This window comes from Alligator sinensis, unplaced genomic scaffold (assembly GCF_000455745.1).
Source record: "Alligator sinensis unplaced genomic scaffold, ASM45574v1 scaffold1133_1, whole genome shotgun sequence".
Taxonomy (NCBI): domain Eukaryota; kingdom Metazoa; phylum Chordata; order Crocodylia; family Alligatoridae; genus Alligator; species Alligator sinensis.
Window position 1 is genome coordinate 10,802 of NW_005842285.1, and position 5,531 is coordinate 16,332.

General features: G+C 41.6%; 1 protein-coding gene across 2 annotated transcripts in view; it reads left to right on the top strand.

The window, feature by feature from the left end:
• The first annotated feature begins 1,085 nt into the window (after positions 1 to 1,085).
• The window catches only part of PTPN4 (protein tyrosine phosphatase, non-receptor type 4), a 128,058-nt gene continuing 123,612 nt past the window's right edge, over positions 1,086 to 5,531 (top strand). For both annotated transcript variants that reach the window (XM_025209352.1, XM_025209353.1), the window contains exon 1: positions 1,086 to 1,190. The gene's annotated coding sequence lies outside the window, so the exon portion shown is untranslated. The remainder of the gene's footprint in view (positions 1,191 to 5,531) is intronic.

The following is a 5,531-nucleotide window of genomic DNA, read 5'->3' on the forward strand; positions in this document are numbered from 1 at the left end:
TCCTGGTAAATCTCTATAGATTTGTTGCCATTAGTGGTAAAAGTTAAATATTGATAACATAATCTTGTTTGGATTGAGCAGAGTCGTGGATATGTTCCTCTTTTCATATTTCTTTCCATCTGTCGATAGGAGAGTGAAACATTTTGAAGATATTTTCTAACCATTTTCTTTACATATTTTTCTTTAATTGTTTAAAAGAAAACTTTTATTTCTCAAGTATTATAATAAATTATTATAATACACTAGTAACGTGTGCCATTTGGGAACAGAATAGCAGCCATCTTTTATTATAGTTTCATAGTAGTCAGGTTGGAAGGGACCTAAGCAGATCATCAAGTCCGACCCCCTGCCACGGGCAGGAAAGGATGCTGGGATCAATCTGACTTGCTCCCCAACTGCCTACCCCTCTACCTGACTGCCACTGGTTTCCCTGCTACAATGGTGGTAGGGATGAATTTAAGATGATCCTCCAATAATTAGCTTCTATACATGGAACCTAGTAACAAATTATAAATCTTCCATATATAGGATCTAATTATTTAGAGGGCTGTCTTGGATTCAGGTAAATAAGGTATTTTTCATAGAATTGTATGTAGTCTTTTATCCTTCTTAGTGTTAGGTACCTCTAAGGCTTTAATGGTTCAAGATTTACCTTGGAAGTTTGCTTACTTAAATTCAGTTAAATCTGTTTGTCAGGGCTTGTCATGATGAATCATTTTGTTTAACTATACTGTTTTTTTGTATTTTTTTTAATTTGGCAAAGGAGACTGGTATGTTTTTAAGACTGTATAGATGCTTTTTATGGTCTTATTGAAAAAGTATGGTCCTGGAAAAAATATAAGCATTTGCCTCTAATTAAAAATGTCATTAAGCTTTTTTTTTTCTCCCTACTCTTAATTTAAAATTGTGTAGTGTTGGGAGAAATATTATGGGCTCTGGGATGTAAATGGTGTTAACACACCTGAAACAACTTGCAGGTGTTGTGTGTGTGTGTGTGTGTGTGTGTGTGTGTGTGTGTGTGTGAAGCATCCTGTCTCTGTAATTCTTTTTATCATAAGCAGCATGGCTTTTTGTTCCCCCAGAAACATGATCAGGGACAAGTTCTGTTGGATATAGTCTTCAAGCATCTCGATTTGACGGAGAGAGATTATTTTGGTTTACAGTTGGCTGACGAATCCACTGATAACCCAGTAAGTTGACCCTATTTTATAAATTAGTTATTTGACTTATAAATTTTAGGTATTTGTTTCACTATTTGGGAAATGTTATTATTTTTCTTGGAGTTCATTTATTTTTTGCATTTAATTTCTTTATTTGATTGCTCATTTTTCCAGTTTTTTTTTCCCCACCAAATCTGGAGTTAAGGCATAAATTGCTTTAGACATGCTTTGCTAGGTCCTCTTTCCTCGATTCTGGTAGTTCAGTCTCGATTCACTTTCCATTGGAACACTTCTATTTTACCAAATCATTTGATATGGTTGTGCTCCTTTTTTTATTACTTTCTGTGTGCTTTTAAAAAGAGAATTTGGGGTGTATTTAGAGAAAAGTGAGCTCAATTGATGTCCTGAGAGGGTACTAGAGAGTTCCTCTTGGTACACCTGTTCTAGGTCCTTGGTGTTACCTGGCAGGGCTGCTCACCTGGTCCCACTTTCGTGCGCCAGACCTAGAAATACTACATTGAAACTGCTCGGTCTTACAGTCGAAGCTTTTATTTTCTAGACAGATCCTGAGACGACATAACAGGCAAAGCTTGGGTGTCTTTTGAGACCAAAGTTATCCGCCTACCTCAGAGGGATATAAAAGATGATGAGAGAGAGGTCTCACAGTTTTCTGCCTTTGGTAGCCACTGTTCCCAGTTTGATCTGATCTGCTCTTCCCTATCATTTGCTGCTGTTCTTCCAGGCTGGCACAGTGAACAACTTTCTGGCCCACTGAGTCTAACTCACCTATTTCCTGCCGTGTCAGAAGCAGGTGATATCTCAGTCTACAAGAGAGATCCACAGTCTGAGTAGGTTCAATTCACTTGATCCAGGATGGGCTAGCATATCCACTCACTTCTGAGTTGTTTTACTTTTTCAGCTTTCAGACTATATTTTGTGATGTGTGTAATACCATTAGCCAGCACAGCATTTCTTGGGATAGAATGGTCTTTCTCCCTGAATTAAGTTACAGTCTGTTGACTTTTTGTGGAAAAGTAAGTTTGTGGGAATGAGGGCTCAATAATTAAAGCCATGCAGTTGCTTTGCTTGCTCTGTATGCATCTTGTTTTTTCACTATTTTTGTTCTAGTTGTTTAATGTTAATAAATAAGAGCAGCATTTCAGTCAATTCCTGACAAGTGATTTGAGAGTCTAGATGAGCACAGATGCAGAACATTATACTGTCTTGTGAATAGAGTCAATGAATTAATAGATCCAAGGAGCCACAGTGACAAAATCAAAGAAAAGCAGTGCTGGAAGGGACCTCAGGAAGTAACCTAATCTAGCTCTCTTCTCCAGGTAGGATCAACCCTAACCATATACTGTCCTGGTTACGTTCTTGTCCAACCTGCTCTTAAAAGCTTCCAAGAATGGAGATTCCACAATCTCTCTGGGTAGCCTGTTCTAATGTTTAACCCCCTCCACAGTGAAAAAGTTTTTCCTCATAGCCCATCTAAATTTTCCTTGCTGCAGTTTAAGGCCTGCTCTTGTCTCCTGTGTGGCCAAAAAAAGAGGTTATCCTCATCCTCTTTAAAACCATCCTTCAGATATTTGAGTTACCAAATCCTTCTCAGTTTTGGTGGTGAGGATGCAAGACGTGAATTGGCAGGTGATGAGGATGCGAGAATGGAATAGGCACTGTGTATGGTAGGAAGAGTTAAATCAGATGGCAGCAATGGTTAAATCAAGTGGTTGAGTGAATTAATCAAAATGGCAGTGTTGTAGCGAAAAGGGTCCAATTTAATTAAATGACAATGATTGACAGGGAAATTAATGCTTTAAAAAGGCATAGCCAGTGCAGGGTGGGAGAAGCAGCAGCATAGACCGGGTGGTGATTGTAGAAGATTCTGTGCCTTTGCCAGATTTCCAGCTGTAGCTTAAATAAAGAAGGTTTTGCATTCCTGTTAGGTCTACTCTTGCTTTGGAGCTGGAAGCGGTGCCAGCCTTCTACCTTGAATAGGGAAGTCTTAATTTTTTAGGCAGTGCTGCAGAGAAAGCATTTGTAGCCTTTTTTATCACTGAGAGGGGAAGGTTTGTTATCTATTCATCTAAGTCAGGTCAATCCACCTTTTATAGCCCTCCCAGACAATAGTCAGAGGATTGCACCCAGTACAGAGTGAGGTTTCTTAACAGGTATCCTTAAACACCATTTAAGGGTGCAGGAGCAAGCTATCCCAGTGATGTGAAGTGCAACAGGAGACCAGCCTGGCTAGATAGCAGTCCCTTCAAGGAGCTGAAACTCAAAAAGGAATCCTATAAAAAGTGGAAACTTGGTCACAGTACTAGGGAAGAGTATGCAAGTATTGCATGGGCAGGCATGGAGACAATTAGGAAGGCCACGGCACAGTCTGAGATGCAGCTGTCAAGGGACATGAAAGGCAGTAAAAAGGGATTCTATAGATGTGTCAAAAGTAAGATGAAGACCACGGATTCCATAGGTCCCTTGCACAATGTGGAAGGCACTTTAGTCACAGGCTGGGCAGAGAAGGTTTGAAGTATTAATGCCTTTTTTACTTCATTTTTCATAGAGGCAGCTATCAGCTGGCGAGTGCAGCTGACAGCAGAGATAAGGAAGGAGACAAATGGCATAAAGTGATAGTAGACCTGGTTAGGGAGTGCTTAGAAGCTATATGCTTTCAAGTCAGCAGACAAGGACGCACCTGAGGATACTGAAGGAATTGGCTGAGGCGATTTCTGAGCCATTGACTATCCTTTTTGAGAACTTGAGGTTGGGTGAGACCCTGGATGACTGAAAAAGGACAAATAATAGTGCCCATCTTTAAGAAGGGAAAGAAGGAAGATCCAGGGAACTACAGACCATTCAGTCTGACCTCTATACCTGAAAAGATCATGGAGCAGGTCCTAAAGGAAGTAATCCATTGTGAAACGCCTAGAGGAGAGCAAGGCGATCACTCAGGCACAGCCAGCACAGATTCATCAAGGGCTAGTTGTGCCTGACCAATCTGATTTCCCTCCGTGATAAGGAGACAGGCTCTGTAAATGGGGGGAGAGCAATGGCTGCGTTGCACCTTGACTTCAGCAAGGATTTGACACTCTTTAAAAGGCATAGCCAGTGCAGGGTGGGAGAAGCAGCAGCATAGACCGGGTGGTGATTGTAGAAGATTCTGTGCCTTTGCCAGATTTCCAGCTGTAGCTTAAATAAAGAAGGTTTTGCATTCCTGTTAGGTCTACTCTTGCTTTGGAGCTGGAAGCGGTGCCAGCCTTCTACCTTGAATAGGGAAGTCTTAATTTTTTAGGCAGTGCTGCAGAGAAAGCATTTGTAGCCTTTTTTATCACTGAGAGGGGAAGGTTTGTTATCTATTCATCTAAGTCAGGTCAATCCACCTTTTATAGCCCTCCCAGACAATAGTCAGAGGATTGCACCCAGTACAGAGTGAGGTTTCTTAACAGGTATCCTTAAACACCATTTAAGGGTGCAGGAGCAAGCTATCCCAGTGATGTGAAGTGCAACAGGAGACCAGCCTGGCTAGATAGCAGTCCCTTCAAGGAGCTGAAACTCAAAAAGGAATCCTATAAAAAGTGGAAACTTGGTCACAGTACTAGGGAAGAGTATGCAAGTATTGCATGGGCAGGCATGGAGACAATTAGGAAGGCCACGGCACAGTCTGAGATGCAGCTGTCAAGGGACATGAAAGGCAGTAAAAAGGGATTCTATAGATGTGTCAAAAGTAAGATGAAGACCACGGATTCCATAGGTCCCTTGCACAATGTGGAAGGCACTTTAGTCACAGGCTGGGCAGAGAAGGTTTGAAGTATTAATGCCTTTTTTACTTCATTTTTCATAGAGGCAGCTATCAGCTGGCGAGTGCAGCTGACAGCAGAGATAAGGAAGGAGACAAATGGCATAAAGTGATAGTAGACCTGGTTAGGGAGTGCTTAGAAGCTATATGCTTTCAAGTCAGCAGACAAGGACGCACCTGAGGATACTGAAGGAATTGGCTGAGGCGATTTCTGAGCCATTGACTATCCTTTTTGAGAACTTGAGGTTGGGTGAGACCCTGGATGACTGAAAAAGGACAAATAATAGTGCCCATCTTTAAGAAGGGAAAGAAGGAAGATCCAGGGAACTACAGACCATTCAGTCTGACCTCTATACCTGAAAAGATCATGGAGCAGGTCCTAAAGGAAGTAATCCATTGTGAAACGCCTAGAGGAGAGCAAGGCGATCACTCAGGCACAGCCAGCACAGATTCATCAAGGGCTAGTTGTGCCTGACCAATCTGATTTCCCTCCGTGATAAGGAGACAGGCTCTGTAAATGGGGGGAGAGCAATGGCTGCGTTGCACCTTGACTTCAGCAAGGATTTGACACT